Raw genomic sequence first — 24,400 nt, forward strand, 5'->3', positions numbered from 1 at the left:
ACTTCCAATCTTGGCAGGGCAAAATCATGTTACTGCAGGCTTTACCATGTCTGTTGTGAATTATCCAAATTCTTTAAGACTTTTTTGAGATAACTGTCTCCTGCAGAAACTAGTCCTTAGGCCACGTTCTGTACCTTTTAAAGAGTTAATGGTTATATCAAGGTCTTCGAGAATATTTTTCCTTCTTTATGTCATTAAAGATTGGGAGAGTAGCTCATGAAATACTTTTTTTTTCTAACTGAGGACCATTTTTTCCTTCTTCACATACCATTTCTTCCTTCTACATTTTCAAAGATGTCAAGATTAGTAGTGATCATGGACTGTAAGTAAACTTTAATGCAAAAATATGGAGGTACTTACATTTTGGGACATAGACATGCTCATTAAACTACTGCTTACAGCCCAGTCTGGGAAGCAGGGGACAATATACTTCTTATCTTACTCAATACAACTAAATCATTTCTTGAAATACACCTGTATTTTGGGCTACCTGCACAAACAAGGACTGCCAGAATCCTGGTAACTTATAAAACTCCCCTTCCCTTCTGGCAGGCAACACCAGGACACTGCCAAAGGTGAATGTGGGGAGATGTCCCCTTGTCATGAGAGAGAAATGGTACACAATCAACCATCCTGCTCTAGCAAGAGGTAAACATTTGGGTCTCTCCAAATGGGCAAAGCAAGCTGAAGTTCAATCATTCTTCTGAAGTGCTTTGAAGATCACATTTGTGCTAAGAAGTAAATTTGTCTCTGAACCAGTGAACAGTTTGCAACTTTGACTGAGAGGCCAACTCAGGGTTGCAATTAATTTAGAGAATTACAGATATATAATGCCCACACATTCTGCTAGTTTGCCCAAAGGAATGGTACCTTTACTTTGAATAACTGCTGCCTTTAAGACCCGAGGATATAAATTCTGAAAGCATCCCACTTACCTATAAATTATTAGAGCATGACAACTTGACAGAGAGCATGGAACCCAGATGACTTAGCTGGATGAAGCAGCTGAGATGGCTCAGGGAAAAAAATCCCAGTGAGGAATACTGCCAACCAGTTTCTTTGCTGCAATGGTGGAAAAAGATTCACAAGAACAGTGAACAGTCACTTCAGCTCATGGCACAGGCTGCAACACATTTTGTATCACACAGTTGTCTGCCTGTTGTCCAAACTGGGGGAGCTCTTCACAATTCCAAGAAGGTAGGATTCCTGTTTTGACTGCTGAAAGAAGAACATATGACAAAAAAAGAGGACTGAAGATCCATCAGATGCCATTCAGATAATGACATTCTCGAGCCACTGAAATAGAAAGGAATTCTGAACTTCTAAGAGGTCAGTGTGTCTGTGCAGAAGAGAATCTGCAGAGAAGATCAAGCTGAAAAAGAAATACAGGTTGGCGACCACACCCAAAGGGTGATGGGATACAGATGTTTATCACTAGTTCTGGGCAAAAGACTGCAGCTTATAAATCAGACCTGAGCACAACAGGGCTGCAGCTCTCTGAGCTGGCACAACAGAAATCTCTCATGTTCTGGATGCTCTTAAGAAAACCCTTGGCTCAGTCAGCACAGTTTGGCAGTTCAGCACTTCATTGTTTTCAGTTGTACTAAGTTAAGTAAGGTGATTTCTCCATTTCTTAGTGTAAGGGTTATGAAAAAAAATTATTCAGCGAGACAAAGAGAAAGATTTAGGATTTAGTGTCATGTTCTAGAGAATAAGTTTAGCAGTAATTTATTTTAATGTCTTTGGAAGCTGCAAGTCACTACAAATTGAGAAGACAGTTTTGATCTTCATCCCTGATATATTCAAAATAAAACTGAATTAATTTAATTTTTAAATGGAAATATTTATGTTTTAACTATTGACTTTAAGCAATTAATCAAGATTCAAAACAATAAACACAGCAGATTATTAAAACAGAAAAAGAATGTAAACATGTTTAAAAGCTCTTTGAAAAAAATGGTCAAATTTTAAATTGTATAATAGCAGTCTTCTGAATTTTAATAAAATTACACTATAAGGTACAGGAAACTATATTTGTGTGACATATAATAAATCTAATGCATGTACTATAAAGAGGCCCAGTCTTTTTGGATCTTTTAGGCACTATAGGAATATTTTTTTTAAAAGTGTATTGAAATAAAACCATAACATGAAACCAGCATCTTTGAGAAATGCTCAACATCACAATGTTTGATCTTTACAGACTTAAGGTCCTCATGTTAAACCCATTTAGGTAAAGTTTATGAAATGTGAAGAACCCTCACTGAATATTTCAGGACTTAGTTATTTAGAATAATTGAAAAAACAAACCAGTCTTTGCAAGCCTGAAGCAAGCCAAACCAAAAAGAGAGAAATAAAGCAAATAAAACCTTCAATTTCATCTTTTTTGGGTATTCTTTCTCACATTTAGCTTTTAAGCCAGTAAATAATTGCTTTTGAGAGGTTCTAACAATTAAAGAATAACATTGATTAATTAGGAAAGAATGTGAAGAATACTAATCAATCCTTAAGACAGTTTTTCTTCTCCCATCTCAATCCTTTTCGTCCCCCACAAACAATGTGTTTTCTCTACTGTTCAGATTCCTTTAAAAAACATTCATATTCTTGTCCATTCACACAAAACTCTCTTGGTGAGCATTGTTTTGGGAGGAGTGGGTGGTAGGCAGGGGGCACAGGATGTTGAGAGAACAGATAGGATGTCAGGTGAAGATGGAATGCTGTGCCCTCTCTAACCAGCTGAAGACTCTGCATGATTGTTTTCTTACAAATAATACCTGTGGGTGTTGAAACAGTTCAGGGAATCTATCAAACCTACCCTTTCACTCTGCTGTTGTAACTCCATAAAATTTATTCTCATTTCAAAAGAATCTTGGCAATAATACCTGTAGGTGGTTGAGTAATTTAGAGAAAAATCTGTCAAACCTACTTCCACTGACTTTAGCAATAGAATTCCGTAATTACTCTCAAAGTTGCAAAATGCAACGATTTATTTTCAGTATGTTCAGGAAGTTCTAAACTGAGCTTTTGTTTTTTAGTTTAGCAACTTCTAATAAGCTTAGTGGAAGATCTAACTCAACGAGTAAATCTAATAATTGTGCAGCATTTCATTTAACTCACAACGAGGAAAAAAAGGCAGTGCTGCATGTAGGTAACAGACAGGACACTACTGCAAGTATAGTCCCATCTTCATATGGGCAGATAGTCCACATTTAACTTTTTTCCTACATAACTCCAAGAGGATACATCAGGAACTAAGCTGGATTCAATCCTGTCTGTGTAATAATACACTCGTTTACAGATTATTTATGAACAATATAACTGAAGACCTCTGTCTCCTGATTAACAGATATACTTCATATTTCTTAAGCCAGAAATCTAGAATAAAATTGAAAACTCATAAATTTACTATAAACCTAGTTATACAAGAAGAACCTCTCAGTGCCCCCAGACTCAGGCACACATTCAATTTACTCTGTTTAACAACCCCCCCTTTGTCAACTGATCTGGTGGAGGGAACATTTATTCACTTTGGGTTTGTGGCAAATGTGATGCAATTTGACCTTGCACAATCCCCAAGGAAAGACAGAGAGTCTGAGATTACCTGAAATAATCTCAGTGTGCATAAAGACAGACAAAATACAGGAACATTATCATCTGTCCGACGCATCCTTAGAACCTGGACCCAGATGATCAAAATTATTCTACATGCCATCAAAGTCAAACAAAGGGAGTCTTAACTAAGTCTTAAGACTTTTGAGTCTATGAACTTTAAATGCTAAAAAAAAATCAAATTCATAGTTCAGTGCAGAGACACGTCTCTTGCACAGGCATTTTCTGGTAATCCAATGACAAGACTGATAATAAAAAGCAAAGTAACAAATTTCTTTTCCTTTTCCCTCCCTGTCCTCACCAAAGAATCCATGTCCTGTTTGGATTCACCTAATTATGCAGGAGGCACCTCAGCACATGACATCTTCAAAAGGTGAACTGGTTTGTGGCCAGCGAGGCTTCATCAAATATGAGTGGCAAATGCACTGGACAAAGATGTTGGACCCTGCTATAATTAAAACTTCATTAGTCCCAAATGGTCGCTTAATTTCTAATTTGCAAAAGAATATCATCCCCCATCTGTGGTGTTTTGACTAATATGTAATTTTTTAGCATAAACCATATGTCTCCGGCAAACATTCAGGTTCAAACAGGGAGAGAAAAGATAATGCAAGTTCATGGTGAAAAACAATCCAGAAATTACATTTTTAAAGTAGTCATTTAACTCCTTGCCACAACTTCAGACACATTTCCACCATTTACTCTCATCTATGTAATATCAGTGCAGACAAAATTAACAATTAAATTAAGAGAATAAAGTACAGGACAGTGTTACCAGATCACCTCATCAGAAACATGAAGCATGAGTAGCCATCCTATTAACAATAAGGCTCTGACACTTAAAAGAAAAAATTGTTTATAAGTTACATGCCAAAGTAGAAGGAAAACCAGAAGCAGTATCATTCTTGCTGCTTATAAAAAGGAAAAGATTTAATCAGTCATTCTTGTAACAAACATGCTACATCTGTGCAACTAGTTTTTAATTACCCAGTCTTCAATAATCTCAACCACTTCTTTTCAACAAAATAAAACAGTGCTAGATTGCTGAACTCAATAAGCCCATCCTTCGTGCTCACTAGACAGAGCAGTTGGTTCTATATCTTTTAAAAATACACTTCAGAAGAATTTAGGATTTCCAATAATTTCCCTGGGAAGTAAAAGTCTGTCTGGATCTAAATTAAGTTTTATTTATTTGAAATGCAATATGGCATATGGCGGAAACTCTTTATGTGTTCTATCAATCAGGTGCCGTCCATATTAAAAGGAGGAAAAAAAACCCCCTATTTAACATATCAAAATAATTTTCTTACAAGATAAATAGCTCAGAGACAATTCCCCTGCAATGTATGTTTATGAAAAATCAGCAGGAGCCATTTATGGTCTCATAATACATAAATCAACTGAAAGAGCACTTGGTCAGAATGTGAAACCTCACAACATTAACTCCCTGTGACTGCAAAGCTTCCGTTCTCCCCCTTACAGGTGTCAAATCACTGCAACGTTCTGATTTTTGTTAGTAACAACTAAATCTATTTAGATGATAATTGTTTTTTAGATGCATTTAAATGTTGGATTGGGGCGGGGGGGGGGGAGATCGTATCCTTACACATTACCAAACGAAAAAGCATAAAAATGCTATGAATTGTCCTCCTTTTCCTGACCTAAACAATTTTGTGACAAGGCAAATGAACTCTTCCAGATAGACAGACATCCGTGCCACTAAGTGATGGAAATAAACGGGGCTTGGAAAAAGCAATGTTTATTTTTTCACTGGAGCTTTTGCTTTCAGGATAATTACCTATGCACAAACTCTAGATGGCAACATTGCACTTACTGTATTACTAAAACAAAATGTCACACTGAGTCCCTACATATCCTCTTTATCAACATTTTATGTGCCACAGATCTATAGCCTCTTATTATAAGTGTAATGAAGCAGAAGTTATTGAAGCATTTTATTGATTGCTCAGATCACAAGTTTACTGTCATACTGAATTGGCACCTTACTTGCTGAAGCAAACTGCTGACACCTTTTTAAAAAAGTGACAACTACATCTATTTCATGACCAGAAATCCATTTTCATCTCTATCAAGACAAGAATGCAATTTTCACTTCATTTAACTGATGTTAGGCCTGCTCAAGGCATGACACTTAGAAAAAGACACAAGTTTAAGGTTCTTAAAATACTTCTGGTAACTAGAATGCAGCTCAGCTGTGGGAAAAAATTCAAGCCTCACTCAAATCTATAAACAATACAACATTCTAAGAGTCACTTAGCTGAACTATCAAGAGGGCAGTTTTCTATTTCAATTTCAAAATTACCAAACCACTATTTTTATATTATTTTAATAGGAAGCTAGGCTGAAATAGTACAGTTTTCATCTCAAATCTTGCTCTACACAAAGTTCACTTTAACATGGGATTATTTCTTGAGTGGTCTCTACTCAGGTCAAACAGACAAAAAAAATCTATTCTTCTGTGACCTATAAAGAAGGAAATAAAGATACTTAACACCTCTTCAACAGTGTAAGTCAATGTCATACAAAATTAGAAAATCAGACGCTGCAAGGAAGAGGAAACAAATAATTTAAGTCTAAAAAAGGGAGGGGTTGTTACTGGACAGAGGCTGTGATATTCAAGTTATTTTAAGAATACACTTTCAAAAGCCATAAAAACACAAATACAAGATTGGGTTAAACTGGAAATCAAGTTAAGCATTTTGGTCAAGTTCTCGTTTTCTTCAAATAATATCTAATAATTATTATGCTGAATTTATCACAACATAATCTAATTTTCTGGAAACAGCACTATAAACAGGGTAAGTGTCCTTTGGTATAAATTTCTGACAACTCTGTGAACAAGAATGGATCTAAAAATTATAGGAAAAACATACTGACTTAAAAATATTTTATAGAAGTGTATCATTTTATTAGTTTCTGCCAGGCAAAGCACCTGCAAAATGATTATTCCTAAAAGCTAGTTTACATTTTATTTGTATGGGGGCAAAAAAACCCAAACGAGTCATTAAAGCTGTTACTGAACAATGCAACTACTGTAATCTGTGAAAACCATTTGAATAGTAATGACAGATATGTTTCTTATAAAGTAAAAAAGAAGAAAAGTTATGGAGAAAAGCTTTTGTTTGTGTATCACAGAGGTATTCAACCTCCAGTACTTGAGTCAGCAGTTTCAAAGAACAACACAAGAAAATAGAAGAAATATAGACTTTCTTTTTCCTTTGTTCTGGTATTGGCAGTATTTCAATTGTTTAAAAGTCAGTAACATTTTTATGGATCTGCATAGAAAAATGAGGAAAGCCTTATGAACTATGTTGTTTGTGGATATACCTTAGAATAATAACAGCAAAACTGTTGATATGCAGTTTTGAAATAATACATTTAAGCTTGTGTTTCCACAGCCAAAATGGCGAGTAGTAGGATCAGTCAATAATTTTATTCTCTTTTGTTTTCTTGTGGGTATTTTGCATACTAGCTCCATTACTTTAATGTAATGTAATTTGCTGTGGTTCAGATGATTAATTACTGTTACTGTAAGTTCTGCTAGATCAAACTAATGAACATTCAGCACAATTTCCTGTCACTTCTCATCCCAGCTCAGTCTCCTCATCCCCACATATAACACACTTCCAGTAAAAAAAACCCACACAGAATAAAACCCCTGGACCAACTCTGTTTGTTGACTATCACATTCAGATTTTGCTAAACCCTTGCGAGTAACACGTGCTCAAAAACATTCAAATATGCTGAAAGAAATTTGTGACTCTCAAATACTTATACACATACATCTTCCATAATAAATCTTTACTGTGGCAATGAGATATTCTTCTATTTACCTGTCCACGTAACGTTTTATATCATTTAGTAAAGGACAGATCAACAGCTTGAACAAAGCGTAACTCTAAATGAAGAAAACGTTTAAAAATCATTAATATCATTTTAAAAGGTATTTGAGTCATCTCTTTTGGCCTCTGTTTAGCTGTGCTAGGCCTGTGAATGACAGCTTCCCTGCTTGAAGCACACAGAAAGCACAGCCTTCCTCATTCACTGTCAGTACTATGGCCTTTTCACACGTTCCCTCCACAGCAGTGTTTGTCCCCAAACACTGGAACCCGGCACAATGGCATTCCTACTCCAACACCCCCACCAACAGCACCACTACAGATGAAGAATGCTAATGAGGTGGACATCCCCCCTCTCCCAAAGTGTTCACTCTATCCCATGCTATCAGATATAGTGCTGTTCCTATTGTTACGTGTCACAGCTCACTTCAAAGCAGTTTTCATTTTGGCGACGCTTTTTTTTTATCTAAAAGCATTTTTAATAGAAGCTGTGGTGGCTCGACAAAAAGATAAAAAAATATCTTAGGTGCATTCACCCAACCATGCACATTATATATAAAATTAACTGATTTTAACCTCCAGATAGGTTTGAGGATACCAGAAATTCCAACAGACACCTACACAGAATGTTTAAAATTCTGGTAAAAGGCTGACAACTGAAATATTAATAGCAGAATGATTCTATCAGAACTGTTGTTTAAATTTTACTTTCTTTTATGTTTGTTTGTTTGTTTGTTGTTTTTTGTTAGAAAACTGCATTTTACAGTCCCAGAATTTAATGGCATTAAAATGCCAATATATTTGTCAAGATTTTAGGGAAGCTTATAGATCATTGTACACATCTGCAATTGCAATCAGAAAGTGTTTAAAGGGAAAAGATAGAAGGTTTTTGTAGTATAGTGGTTATATGTATATATTTTCCTACTTCTCGTTTATTTAAAGTAAAAGTAAAACCCAAAGCTCAAGTACTCATTCAGTTTTACCTGTTTTCCTTCACTGTATTAAACTCAAGGAATACTATTTAAGGGATACTGAGTGTCCTCTTTAAAAGGCTCCAAACGCCACAGCAAAGAGACAGTAACTCCTCACTCCTCTGGGGCAAGAAGCAACAGAGTGATTATAAAGACAACACCGTGCAACCAGTGCACTGTGTGGACCAGAAACTGTGTATTGTATTAATTCAACCCAGGCATTTTAAACAGAAGTCCAGATGGATTTAACAGAAGTATGTGTATTAGCATACTATTATAGAAGTATGTGTATTAGCATATTATTAGTTGTATGTAAAATTTGACTTCAATGGACAGACTAAAGTGTCTCAGCAGAGTAATACCGAATCAAAGAATGTTCCTTTTTTTTTTTACTTCCATTCCCTTTTTATCTACGTGAAAAGACAAGGTAAGGACAAGTAATTCAAATGTCAAAATAGCACAGAGATAAACAGAAATCAAGAAAATATATTTAATGTTGTCAAGTAGTGGCTAGAGGTTATATTGCTGTGAATACTGTACAATCATCACAGCATTACCCTGTCAGGCCTCAGCACCACAGGACAAAGTGAGAGTATTTTCATTGAATGGTTTGTTAATTAACATGCTTTCTAATTTTGTATCTGTATCGTATCACGGTGTGCTCTTTACAAAATAAACTTGTTTCAGTTATTCAGAAAAAAAAGGGCAACATAAGCAAAATATGGTAAGAATTGTTATACCTACAGCCTAAAATAACCTGCAGTTACTATAATTACTTTATGTTCAGTACTAACACAACTTCTTAGAAAATGGTTGGAAAAATTACCAGAGAGACACTTTACACCAAATTATGTGTTTCATCTTATCTTTGGAGTAATATAACTCAAAATAACACAAGCTTTTGGCACATTAACTGCACAAAACATTTAACATTCTCGTGCTGCAAAATTTTCATTTCGGCACTTAATCTATCTTATTAATCCAGTTTATTATTATTAATTGTTTACTAAATTATTTTAATCATAAGTTTTTTGTAGACAATTAACTGTCATAGCTGTACTGACATTTATCCCTATAATCTGGACTCTTAAAAGTTACAAATGGCCAACGTGGTTATATGAGCATATGCCTATATGCAAGGCTTTCATTGCAAAGAATCATTTGTCTTCAAAAGAAATTTCAAATCCACTGAAATTGTTAAGTATTTCTTGTCATTTACAATTTCCAGCTGAACCCTGATGGATAATCAGCAAAGGAATTACTAACATGAGCTAATTTACTGAAATGTCTTTATATGTTTTTCACAGAAAAGAGCAAAAAATAGTCAATAAACAACTTCCATGTGAATTTCTATTTAGAAACTGTATTGTCTGTTTTGTTCTACTAATTGCCATTATACTTGCTAAATACTCGTATGCATTATATATATATATTTGTGTTTATTTAAGAGTAAATATTATATTTTAAGGCACTGGAAAGTAATAGATTTCTGTTCCATGGCTTTTGTGAGAGGCAGTGTTATCTTAAAAGTGTAAAATCATCGACATAAAGTGTAAAGATACATCTGACTTTTTAATGTATCACTCCACTGCCTCAGAAACGTTCTGAAACAAGTTTTTCTTTTTCCTTTTCTGCTTGTTTGTCTTTCACGTGCTCTCTCGGTTTCGGTTTTGTTCCTGTTGGATTTCTCCTTGCTGACCACTCTCAGCTCTAGACAGGAGCGGTCTCCCCAAAGTCAACGCTCGTTTCTCCGGGTGGATCTGACAGCAGGAGGTGCTGTATAAACAGCGTGACTGACACTTCTCCTGCTCCTCTCCTCCCCCTTCCCGCACAGCCTGGGAGCTCAAATCTCTCCTGCAGCCATTCGGAACTCTGGGCCCCGACAGCACTTTTAAATCCGAGGTTCCCAGCTGGCTGCTTAATTTCTGTATGATACTTTTCCTCCAAAATCTGTTATGTCTCCCATTCTTATGAAGTTCTCACCTTATTCTTAAAAATATGTACGTTCTTACACATATAAGTGAACTTATGTTACTATGCTGAGGAAAATCGGTGTTTTCTTACTTATATTTCCTAAAATAAAACATTTGATTAATAAAAAATATCATCTTATTGCTCCTAAACTTTTAGACAGTACATTCAGTATCTGTTTTCCACTATTTTTTCGAATTAAAATGTGTGTCTGGTATATTTGCTTGATGGCACATGTACAGCAATTAAAATATTGATGTTTTAAAACATGATATATTTATTTAATTTTTCATAGTGCAACACCAGCTATACTTAGAAGTGTTTACTTATTTAAAATATGTTTCTACTAAATCATTATTTAAATTAGTTTTATGGGAAGATCTATGAGACCATTAAAAATTGCATGAGCAGAACAAGCATTGAAAAATGATTGCTTTAGAGAATATCCACACAAGGAACATCACAGCTAGGCAGCAAGAAAAGATGAGGCACATGACATCCCACACCAAAAGAGAGACACAATTAACTGCTTTGTTGTTAGCTTTGCAATTACAGGAGAAGCATTTCATTTTCCTAACAGGCACTGCAGCTTCTGCAATATATGTCACACTTCTTTATGACACAGTGCCAATCCTTGGTTTTACACAATTAGTACATTTGAAAACTAAAAGAGAAAAGCAGACTTTTAAAGAGTGGGACAACTCACCTGCTTGCAACAGTTTGCAGACTTTAATCGTTGGTGCAGGGCCAATAGAACTCCTTGGATATAAATCTTTGCTCCTGAGAGGCTGAAACCTTCTCTCTTGAAGACCCAAAGAGGTCCTCACAAAGGTGTGATGAAATTTTGCAGGCATCTGTCAAGCACAGGAGCTATGCAAAGAAAAGAAGAAAAAGAGGGGGAAAAAAAAAAAGAAAAAAACAACCCCAAAAGCAAAGGCATTCTTTTGACCCAACTGAAACACAGAGCCTCTAACACAGCCTCAGCATCACAACTAACCCTTAATATCTATTATTTATATCTGACCTGGGTTAAGCCTTGGAAAAGCAACTCCTGCATTTCTAGTGGCCACCATGAAGGATGTATTTATATTGAGACACCCCTCAGGAAAGACTCCTAAGCTCCGTGAGCACACCTGAATAGTTCTGAAGTGTGCCTAACTAGCTGCACGGAGTGTCATGGTGTGCACTGATTGCCTTATCTTCTCATTTATCACAGATGAGTTGGAACCAACCTGGCTGAAACCTACTTGCATTGTCCTCATAAAATTGCAAGATCCGTGGTGTTTCTGTACACAGTTTCCTGTTGAGGAGCTGACATACACCTACAATATTATAAAATGGTAACATTCATAAAATAGAATCAACACTCTCATAAGCTGTTTTATTATAACCTTCTCGTTGCCACTGCCTTAAAAACAACTTACAGCGAATAAAAGTGCCCAGTGTGGCTGTTTAATAATGAGGAAAGGTCAAATGAAAAGATATATAAAATTGAATCGTGGCGATGCTCTCAACGAGATCTTTTTCTTGCCATTTTTAGATTTCAAATCACTGTAAAGGTTGAAAGCATTCTCTCAAAGGGTCCTAATGTCAATATGTGAGATAAATAAGGGATGATTATTTTGGCTTCAGGCATTACTAAGGTGCATGTGCTTTGCAGATATTTTTTTGCAGCACATGTGGGCCTTTCTGATATAACAAAATAAAATAACAATAAGTAGCATTTCAGGCTTTTACCTGAGGGAAGGGAAGGGAAGGCAAGGCAAGGCTATAGTCATAAAGATTCATATTAGCTATATAGGTATAAATGGTGCATTTCCCAGCTATATAAATACTAACACAGAACCATAGGTTTCATCAGAGAAAACAGAGGAATGGGGATTACACTTTAGGTATTTTTGTTAGAATAGGAGACACACGTTCCATTTGGTTTTGGCAAATATTTAGCCTCAATAGCTGTTCACTCAGCTGTGAGAACAGAGTCTGAACTGAGGCCTCAGTTAAGAAACTTTCATATGCAAGTTCATTAATAACCAGAGGCTTTTGGACAGATAAAGAAGGAACATATCATATAGTTAAATTCACCTTCAAGGATAAAGAAATAGGTAATCATGCAACAGACTGTACTTTGCCTCTGCTGAAGTCACTGCATTTTATGAATGATTTAAGCACATGGTTAACTGAAACTGTGTTTATTTTTGTGAAAGGCATTAGTGTTTTTTAAATCATGTTAAAATCCAAGTCTTCTGACTTCCACAAATTCATGATGGAACTTTATCACCTAGTCAGTAATTTTATGTATTCTCACACAAACACTCCTGGGAGCTTCCATATAGAATGCTTACTTCTCTTTTATCTAAAGAGAGAGCAGACTTCACAAACTAAGACTGATGAGGATCCACTGAACAAGGTTAATATGTATATTAACCTACACTAATGATTACCCTAAAAAGCAATACAGCAACACTTTTTCAAAATATGTCATCATAGCGAACACTCTAAACCAGGATCCCTACTATAGACCATTAAATATTTGCTTTTAAAATCTGATTTCTCAGGACATGGCCATGCAACTGAACATGAGGAAAAATTATTTCAAGATGATAGTAAATGAATTAATACTTTTCCAGATTATTCTAATAATGTACTTACCCCTTACCACGGGATTCAGACATAAAATTAAGAAGATTAGGTGAGATAATGAACAAGGTCTGACCAGGAACACTGGTAGAGTGAATATACTTGTCAGCAGCATGAGAATGAAATCTATGTTTCACGTTATGTGATGGGCAGTGGTTATAGTCATACTTAGTTCAAACAAAATAAAAGGGTGAAATCTGATCCCAGTGAAGTTTTACAAATACCCTAAGTGAATATGGCTTTTACTCAGTGCTTTTTAACTTAGTTACCATAGGAAAATGATTACAGAAACGAAGATAAATGAAAGTAGTGGTGCTTTTCTGAGTATGTAAGTAGACTGAACACAGCTGTGAGAAAATGTGTGTATACCGGAACTGAATGTTACATTTGAACACTAATTATAGTACTATTAAGTATTTTACCACAAATAATTTTAAGATTAGTACAATGCAGCCATGCTAATCCACCTTCTCTGAAGGTAATGACCTTCAGGACCAGAGAGGGATAGTTCCAAGACCTGCTGGGGTAGCTTGGAGGTTAAAAAAGTGTCACCTCTTTCAGACACACCTAACACCCAAATTACTCAGCAACACTGAACATCAGACTCACATAATTTTCTATAAACAATAATAATTTCCATAAACATCAGCTGATTTTATCCATAACGGTATTTGCTTCATTCCACACTCAGCCTTAATGTTTCCAGTTTCATAGTCTCAAAGAGCTTGTATTCTTTCTTTTTTTTTCCCCCATTCTTTTGACCTCCTTTTTAAAATTCCAGATATCAATGGTATTAAATTATTAAGTGTTCACTAAAGTACAAAAACACGTGTCCCTAGAAAGGTAAAGAAATAAAGGTAGATCACTAAGGCAGTAACTTCAGAAGAGTGTATTTTACTGAAATATTCCATAACTTTATACAGTGTGGTGATTCCAGAAGATGCTTTTAGAGTTCTAGATAAAAAACACACAGTTGCTCAAAAATTATTGCTAGTTTAGGAATGTTTTTGCTGTTCTCATTTGGAACTGATGTAGGTATGCAAGAATGATTTCCAACGAACAGGTACCTACTTCCAGACTTCCATACATTTTGGTGACTTACCTAAAGCAAAGAAGGTATTGGTCTGAACTAGTACCTTTCTGAAAATTAAGAGTACCAGTAATTACTCCACAGTACAGCTCTCAACTCCACTACAGTGCTTTGATACTACAGCTTTATACAAAGCACAGCCTGCAAAGCAAGGTGGGAAGAATCTATAGGCAAAATTTCCTGAAGGTTTGCAAGTCTCTTGTGAAGATAAAAGGAGAGGACCCAAGGATCTTTGCTCCTCAGCTAAGCTGAACAGTACAAATACACCTTTATTGTTTTTATTCTCCCCCTTATTGATTTTTGGACTTCATATCACGTGACAAACATCGAATTTCCTTGAAGAAAATAATTGGTTTACAGTGTAATTTTACACTCCTCTGAAGAACAGAGATGAGAAATTTTCCCTAAAACAAAACCCAGAGATTTTAAAATGATGGGGATAATGACATGATGCCACAGTGGCAAACAGGAAAGAAAAAACTTTTTTTTTTTACATTGTCTTGTCTTTAAACTTGCTAAAAATTATAAGAGTGCAATGTTGATCAAACGGAGTGACAGAAAGCATGAAATCCAAAGCCCAGTAGGGTATCCACAAAAAGTAAGCAGAACATTTGTAAAGGAATGGGAGAATCACCGTCTGGCAATTTGCAATCATCACAAGTGGACTGCAAAAAAATAAAAACAAATAACCCAAAATTCAGTTTGTTAACTTTCTTCTTACTTGAACTCATGACATTATTGGAGCACAGACATTAGTATTATGCTGAGCTCTTTTCCACATCCCTTCCTCTTAGCAAATAAGCCACCAAGCAATAAAAGTATCCTTTTTTAAAAATAAATAACAGTATCAGAAAAACAGGAAATAAACCATCAACAGTTTTTCCAGAATCGGAAAAAAAGAATCTCTCAATATGACCAAAATACCAGACATTCTTTTTATACTTCCTGGGGACAAGGCTTTTCCTGAAGGTACTTTCAACATGCCCTGTACTCTGAGGGCATGAGATTGTGTTAGCGTGCAACACAGTCCTTTATGTTTCTTATTTTAAGCAAATATGATGCAGCTCTTTGTCCAGGGCAACTGGCATGTACTACCCAAAATTGTGGTTTACACAGAGAAACCAAATGATGGAGAACATGCATTTTCCTGTGTTGTTGAAATTACATCAGTGTGGTTTTACTCAAACAAAAACTAATCTAACAGCTGCTGTGTACTTTTGTTTACATGCTGTATGTCAAATCGTATTGTCCCCAAGGTACTTATGAGAGATGCTTTAGCAGTCATTTTCTTAAATACTGATGCCTATCCGAATTTGGATTTTTCCACCATTGAACAGAATGACAAGCACACGATTGCTGTACTTAAAGCAATCCTTCACAGCTGCTTCGCTTTTCCAGTGATCCCATTGAATTGACGGCACATGCCTGTGGGGTCTACAATGTTACAGTGCTGCTGAACAAGATGTTGATTGTACAATACAAAATTGTACAACACAACTTGGCTTTATTGTGGGAACCATTTCCCGGGTCCTCCTTCCATTGATTTTCAACCTGAGCAAAAGTTGATTTAAAATCCTGTCTGTCTTCGTGACCTTTACTGGACACCTGGTTATGTTAATTGTTTAGAAGTGCAAACTCTAACCCTCGGTGGTTGGTAGGCATGAAAACCTATGAAGTGTCCCCAGTTTCTAAAATGAGCATGAGTCATGTCTTTTCCTGAACTGAACGAAGTAGCTGTGCATTAAATATGCTGGCACATCTTCTGCTTGAGCAAGTGGACCGAAATGGTGTGAATTGTTAATGCCTTGCTGCTTTGGTTCACGGCTTGTGATTGATCATTTGTAACTATATCTACTCCTTGTTCCATGAAATCAAGTATGGAGTAATGGGTTCATCAGATTTTTGGGTTAAATTGAGAGTGAAGAGGTACTGTGTGTGGAAATAAGAGTTGCCATGTTCGGGGCTGGCCTTGTAACAGCATGGAATCTAAAGGCGATATTCAAAACCACTTCACTCATCATACGCTTACTGATTCTGAATAGGGTCCATTTGCAGGGGACATTTGGTAGTTTTCCAATACACTTTATGCCTCTTTCTTCACTTCTACCACCCTGCACATCTTTTTTTTTCTTTTTTTTTTTTTTTTTAACTAGAATAGCTTATAACAGGTCAGTATAGAAAATTAATAGATTTAAGTATCTTGCTATGTGAAAGTTAAAATAGCCTTGGACTGAAGTGACTGTCCTCCTGCTAATTAACAATACTGCCTAAATATTAAGTCGTTTCCATGACTCAGGCTATAAAAAGCTCAGTAAAGTTTTACTCGCAATGCAGAATTATAATTTCATATTTTGCAGAAAATTGTTTTTCCAGGCAGAAAGAAAGAGTTACAATAGCCTTAGTTCTACTCCTCGATCCATTCATGTGCAGGAATGACACGTATTTCCAGACACTACAGCACAGCTTGTGACTTTGCAAGCAGCAGTGTGTGGGACAACAGCAAATACAAGCCAACAGCAACCAGAAGTGACAACTTGTGATGGCCTGCAGGAGAGGAATCACACACAGCTTCTCCACAGAACAAGAAAGGTAATGCATGTCAGCACCAAACTGGCTGGGGTGTTCACACTGCTCTGTCTGTGCAACAGAACCCTCCCTGCACTTCCTGTGCCACCTCAGCTCCTCTAGGTACAAATCATCAACTCAGAATAAAATACACCAGCTTGTTTCCCTGTTTTAAAACAATCTGTAGGAGTGATTTCGTTGCAGGTGAATGTTCAGCTTGGAATGAATGAACGACTCCGGCCATGTGAGACTCACAACCAGGTTTTCCACCTGCTCCTGTGCCGAAGTTCAGAGACAAAACTAAAATCTGGATAAATTTAAGACCAAAAGAGAAATACAGAGTGACTACAAACAAGTGACTACTTTTGCTCCTCATTTAGGAGTAAAGAATGAAATGAAAGGGAATTAAATGAAAGAGAAGTGGAAAGAAGTGTACTGCATGTATACCTCTGTACATTTGTGATGATTACAACCATATTAAAACAGGTACAGCAGCTTAGTTCCATTTCATCCAGTCTGTGGCAGACTAGATTTTTAATCTCCCTTCTTTGTTCAATATTTATCCTGATGAATGTAAACTTAACACAAGCCTGTAGCAATCAAGTCCACGCACAAATTCTGTCATTAAGAGTTTTGGGGAGGCTTCAATCCATGCAACACTGGAGAAGCAGAGGAAGCAGTTATGAATGAAGCAGTTGTCTTTTTCAAAACTCATTTTTAAAAGTCCCCATCTTTTTCCCCTCTTTTCTCCTTCTATCTTTATGCTAGCACTAGGGAAACCCTGCTGAGGTCAAGATTCTATATTTAAATATTAAATCAGGCTAATTTTTAACTATTTTGACTCATGGTGACTTTGTTGGCTCGTAATTGCAGTTGGGAAGCTTTCCCATACTTATGCAAGGAGTTGTGCCACCATTTGGAAGATGTTTATCAAGTCTACAGAAGTCTTTTACAAAAACCAATGATTTCCCTGAGTATTTCTTTTTTTTAAATTCTGACTAACTTGTAGATGTTCATCTCTACTTTCAAAACATTCAGTGCTGAAGCAGTTACAGAAATCTGTAGAGATGCTATTGCAGCAGCCAGACAATGAAAGGCCAAGAAGACTTTTTCAGCCACAATATGCTGAGAATTCTTGACAACAGTTCATTGTGATGCATTACTGCAATCCACTGGTGAGTTCACAGGACACAGGATGGTTGGAAGGGACCTCTAGACTTTGTCTAGTCCATATCCCAGCTCACAGAAGGGTCAGTCAAGAACACATTGGTCAGGGTTTTCTCCAGTGGTATTCTGAATGTCTCTGAGCATGAGACTTGGTAACATCTCTGGGCAAACTGTCCAGTGTTTGACCACTTTTTTGTCTTATGCTCAAATGCAATTGCCCACCCTTCAATTTTTGTCCACTGCTTCTTATCCATTCATTGAATACTACAGGGAAAAATGAGAATCAATGTTCTTTACTCCCCCACACTTATGGATTGGATTACAGCTCTCCAGCTGCAGGATTTCACATTTCCCTTTGCTGAACTTTCTGGGATTCCTGTCTGCTATTTATGCATTCTTCCTCCAGAAGTTCTTCTAATGTGCAAAAGTTCTTTAAGACTTAAAGAAGCAAGAAGACATATTGCCTAATTCAATATGCATATAACTTAAGTAGAAGGTAGAGAAAGGTCCTGGAGAAAATGAGAGTTAATCTTCATAACTATGATCTCGTATATATGAATTTCATTCAGGCAAGAGACTCACTCCTAGTGAAGTATAGTTTAAAAAAATCCTACATATGAATGGATATATTCAGATTTTAAAACAAAAACTCCAGATATTATTTTCAAAAATTATGAAAAACCAGAGATGGTGTTCTCCATTCAACCAGATACACATACTGCCAGAGAGGTTTGATCTTCTGTCATTTTTTTGTATTCTAATTTACTGAGTCAACAGAAGATGCATTACAATAGAACTTAATGCTGCTTTAGTGCTCTGTTGGTTATAACCCGTGGTGTCAGCAGGTACACATTTGCCAAATCAACTCAAACATCTTTGTTATTTTCCCTGTTCATACCATGCCTTCTACACTAATCAGAATAAGGTATGTATATTCTGTATGTCAAATAAATTCAACAGATTCCATTGTGCTTTCCAATGGAGAATATCACACAGGTGAGTGGAACCAAGGGTGGAGCACTTAGTTTTATTTAAGTAACAAATTTTAATGTAAAATCTATAATCTTTCTATTATTATATATGGTATATATAATAATACATACAACTTATCAGTAGAAATTTACTATAATAATGATACTATTCTGTATATTATAATATACTACAATATATCGTATTGTGTTATATTATACTACATTCTGTTATATTAGGTATACTATAAATTGGTTTGAATAGGTGAAATAATTAGCTGCATCTGCTGATGCCAACTTTTACAAGTCTGACAAATCAATGAATATACTCCCATAAGACTAGGCAGTTAGAGGTATAAAATGATAAAAGCTAATATGGGGCACAAAGTACCTGATAGTAGGCATAGAGCAAATTTTTATATCTCTGTGGGAAAAGTAATGATAAACACTCCACAGAGATGAGCTTCTACATTCAGAATTCTGATCCTAGCTAAGCTAAGGAAAAAAACACTTCTCTAGCTGTGGGATCAATGCCAGTTAACTTGCCTTGGATCTGTCAAAAAAGCTGTTGCTCACTGTATACCACACCTGAGGATAGAAATGTTGGGCTGAATCTGAACCGAAACATTCGGATGAGGTGCAGAAAAGAAATATCTGGGTTGATTCTTAGACAGGTCATGTAATTGGCATCAAAGACACTTTTGTTGCAGTACAGGATTTCACCATGAAGGTTCAGGGTCTCATCATGACTGAGTTATATTTAAAAACTGGCTTTGAAGAAAGTACTTTAGTAGTAACTTGTGCTTATAAACAAATGCTGCAAGTGTGGTTACACAGTCTGTGATTAAAGAAAATTTGGCTTAATCCATATCCTGTTATCCAATGTGCCACTGATATCATTTGCACCATAAATTGAAAATGCCACTGAAGAGAGAAATATTTTCATCACATAGGGTAGGAAGGCTCTGAATATATCACTGGGTTCCTTTTTCAGCAATAGTGACAGGGTGTAAGTCCAGTTTTTCCTCGGACAGTGTGGGAGAACGTTTAGCTGAGGCTGTCGTGCTCTTTTCGTTACAAAAATTTTTATGAGCATTCCCTATATTTCTTTTTATAATCAAGAATAAATTCTTTTAATACCTTTGACCTGAAAGTATCTGTAAACTTCGAAATAACAAGAAAATTCTCATAATGAAGACAGCCTTCTCTCTTCCTAAAACATGGCCAGGACATGCTATCTGGCTTGTGAGGAGAGTCAAAAACCCTGGAAAAATTCTACTCCTAGTTGGGCTGAGATCTGATTTGCTCCTCTGAAAGTGGTTAGGATTTGAAGAGAAATAAGTAGACTAATTTACACACATTTGTGGAGGTGCAAAACCTAAAGAATTTAAGACTCCTTTTAATGGTTTACAAACACTACATCTTCCACATATACTTCTCCCATGATAGGAGGATTATTAATAGGCACAGGCACTTCTAAAGTCTGAAGCTTTTGAACATATTTATTTAAAATCTTGTACTAAAAATCTTTGGTCTGAATAACAAAATATTTAGGAATAAGGAAACAAAAGTCCGAGGGATATATATTTAAATACCTAATTAAATTTATAATACAAAGATATAGCTATTTGCTAAAAATATCCCTGAAGGAAAGCTCAGAGAAATAATTCTTAGCCTTCTTACACAGAGTTGGAATGATGTCTTATTTACAGACCATATACAAGGGTAGGAGAGATAAACCGTGTGTGGTATTCCATTGAAACTGTCGGAAAAAGCTCTCATACTAAAGCAGAACTGATAGAAAAAGGCCAATCAATCACTGAAAAATGGATTAAAACTATGTAAATACTAAAATGCTAGAATTACATAAAGCAATAGCTTTATTCATGAGCTTATTTACTGACTATTTGCCATTTTTAGTTCCATTTAAGGGCACCAAGCCACACAAATTATTTAAAGAAAGAAGTCCAGATTTTATTTTCAGTTCAAAGTCCTCAATGCCTCAATTTAGTAAACAGAATGCCTGTTCTACAAATGCTATTTACCATTTATTGCCCATTTTTTCTCCTTATACGTTGCATCAGGATCTCACTGGAGAAATAAGTTATCCTCAGCGTGCAATCATCTGAAAAACTTAAAAAGGAAAGGTGTTACTGCAAATAATAAAAACCTATTTCTTTATCAAATATCTTAAGAAAATCAAAAAAGCCATAGGATGATTATGCTCTAAACAGCTACAAAGAAAACATTTATCAATTAGAGAACAAATGCAATGCAATCTATCCTCCACATAAAATGCAGAATGAACAGCTGTCAATCAGTTGATTTCCAGCAATGACTCTACACATTTTCAAATACAGTATTCTATATATGCAAATTCATTAGAAACACAAGAAATCGCATATTCCAAGAAATATTTTGAGGGAAAAAAGTAATTGCAGGTCTAACAAAATGTTTTGTGTTTCTTATCAACTGAAAAAGTGTGAAATAAAAAAGAAAAATTTAGATGCTTCTGAAAAATGAATCTACACTTCAGATGCTGTGCACAAATACGTAACAGGAAGATCTTCTTCAAAGACTTTACAGACAGACTAAGTAAGACAAAACTGTTATAAAATCTAATTAGTTTAGCCAGACAAAAAGAATAACTATGTTGTGCAAAATTTTTTTGTGTGTATCCATTGACCATAGATGATCATGGTAGAAAAACAAGATAATGTAGCAATGTCTTAGAAGTTACTCAGTGACTCCAGCAAAAGACTCCTTGGCAGTGGAAGGTGGGTGGTCTATGCTGGAATTACACTGGGTGCTGCAGAGAGAGAGGGGTTTGATTTTCCCTACTGCACTTTTGTGTTAACTATATATTTTGACTAGAGCATGCATGCCTTGAATAAAAATATATGCTAAACTCTAGAAATGTCACAACTGCTAAATTTAACTTCTGACTCCCATTTAGCATCTAAATACACGGATTTTTATTAGTTTCAATGTTTAAACCTAAATAACTTTCAATAAAAAGTTATTTTTAACTTCAACTTTTGACTCTGTTAGCAAGGATAGAAACTTGCCTTTAGATAACTTTGGAATAACACACCTCAAACATATTAATGTTTTGGCCTGCTGCATACCATCACAACAAGGAATATCACAAACCATTTCTTGTGCCCACCATCAAATTCTAAATTATGCTTATTCTCCATATCCACATTGTTCTGATTGTTCCTAGTCATGCATTACAGCTATTGTTTTAGAGAGAATCCTCCCACTGCTGGGATTTTATGCTGAACCAGGTTTTCAGATTGAATAACTTAAAGTCACATAGCTCAGTCAATGTAAAACATGTATTTCTTGACAGCATTTTTTTAAATACTATTTGCTTGCTACACTTACTTCAAAAGAATTGATTATTGAATATTTAGCTTACGTCCCTCCAGCTTGTACAGAAATCATAATACTTGAGAACATATACAATAGGTGTTTTATGTTGTGCAACACTATTTCAGTGAATGCAAAATTATGAAAGAGGTGAATCATCACTATAGGAGTTGTGTGATTAAAGCAGAAACTGTCACTGGAATGATGCTGCTGAAATTACCTGTCATTCTTTGAAAGAAAGTCTAAGAAAGACAGTACACAAGTTACTTTTTTGATGACACAAATGGCAATACTTTGACCAGGAGAAATTCATTGTTCATGGAGCTGTTGAAAAGAAGAGGCAGGAGGAAAATACTAATGACATTATCCAACCATCATTCCTATTTCAGGTCAGTCAGGGAATATCCTAAGCTGCCTTTTTCAAGGTGCTCATAGAGAACACAAAGCGTGAAGAAAAACTTTAAGAGATCTTGTAAATTTTAAGAACGTGTCCTGTTTTAAAAATCCCACATTCAACTGTAATGAGACATGTTCAAATGTGGAAAATGCATCTTCTACCTCAACAGAACACACATTCCACAACTGACATTGCACACCAAACTTAGGAGAGATGCTGCCTGCCCAGAGAGATCCAATTTAAAATAAGACAAAGAGAATACACCATCATTAAAGTTTTGTGGGGTTATTTTTTTTTTCAATTTTAACTGTAATTACAGTACCTTCAATGCAGTTCTAACACTCACAAATATGGAACTCTTTGGAAGGTGCTGCAAACCACCTCAGATTGCTAAAATTCAGCATATTCCCCTCCATTTCCCATTTTTTGTACATATTTGCCATATTTAGGCCCAAATGCCATGTTTTTGACCCAGTTCTAATTTTTCTTGCAAGAGAAAGGTGGGAAAACATGCAAATATATCACAATTTCTTACAATGACCCCAAGGTCCTCCACAAGTTGTAGCTTCTAATCCTTTACAACTAAAGGGTCCTTATCTTTCTAGGCAATATCCTAACTGAAAACAATTATGTAAAAGTAGATTTGGGAGAACCAGGTTCAAATTTCAACAGAACAGTACTTCAGGCATTTTCTGAACTTTGGTTTGGGACAGAAAAAGTGTTTCATACTAGTTCAAAATAAGTATAAAAAAAAGAAAATAATAACCATATCTCTCATCTCTTCTTTCAAATTTTGTAAACATATTTAACATTTTTGCCAATTTTAACTGCATAAGGGCAGGCCCTTTCAGCATGAAAATATCCTTTCCTTCCATGAATTATGAATCTTATTTTCTGTACATCTGTATATTGGTTGCTGTATAGTAGGTGTGCAGTTATTCTATCAGTGACTAAGTGGGGATGGGAGGAAAACTGTGAAGGTTGTACAGTCTGCTAAATCTGCATTTTTTTTTGATAAATGAAACAGAGGCAGCAATTGTTCAGTGTGTCTCTTTTCTCATTCATTCAGTGATACACATCTAGCATAAGTGAAGTGAGACAGGTGTCACTTTTGTCTGGGTTTCAGAACAGAGGGAATCAAACATCCTTCGGCTGCGCTTCAGACTTTCCTGCCAAGCTCCCACCAGATTTGATGAACTCACATAACTCTGCAGAGCTGGTCCATTCTTTCATTAATAGGTAAAAGTCTGAAAAGAAATACTGACTACAGAGAAACGAACACACTTTTCAGACAGTAGCAACAATCTGCTGAGCATTTTGCTTATTAGACATAGAAACCCCCCACATTTCAACTGGGTTTTTTTAAATCACACTAAGTGAATGACACAGCAAAGGGAAAGAACAATATCTCATTCAAGTAACAAATAATATTTGTATTCGAGGAAAAAGAAAATGCTCTGCTTCTGATATATTGGTGATTTGACTGCACCATGACTGGGGTTGTCCCAGATGAGGGCAGTACCCTGGGAAATTACCAAAATATGCACCACATGTATCATATGCTGCCTTTATTCTTCCATTTTTCTGTAGACATCTGCCTAAAGACAGGATATTGGACTACTAAAGTTCAGTCTCATACAGTATTGTAATTTTTATGGCAATTAGGCTTTGTTTGCAATTTACAAGCAAGGAATAAGTTTTCTTTCTAAATCACTTGACTGGAGGAAATATCATTTGAAAATTTTAATTTTTTTTTTTATGCTTATTGTTGCATTAATACCTGAGAC

At 35.7% G+C, this 24,400-nt stretch overlaps 1 long non-coding RNA gene across 1 annotated transcript in view; it reads right to left on the reverse strand.

Moving 5' to 3' along the window:
- LOC113978412 overlaps positions 1 to 24,400 on the reverse strand; it is an 87,020-nt gene that overhangs the window by 31,163 nt on the left and 31,457 nt on the right. Inside the window, exons 4-7 of the long non-coding RNA XR_003537566.1 lie at positions 21,582 to 21,650; positions 20,887 to 20,974; positions 11,659 to 11,733; positions 11,118 to 11,281 (exon numbers count right to left, since the gene is read on the reverse strand). This is a non-coding gene — a long non-coding RNA (uncharacterized LOC113978412). The remainder of the gene's footprint in view (positions 1 to 11,117; positions 11,282 to 11,658; positions 11,734 to 20,886; positions 20,975 to 21,581; positions 21,651 to 24,400) is intronic.

Source organism: Neopelma chrysocephalum, unplaced genomic scaffold (genome assembly GCF_003984885.1).
Source record: "Neopelma chrysocephalum unplaced genomic scaffold, ASM398488v2 Primary Assembly neopelma1_323, whole genome shotgun sequence".
Lineage (NCBI taxonomy): Eukaryota > Metazoa > Chordata > Aves > Passeriformes > Pipridae > Neopelma > Neopelma chrysocephalum.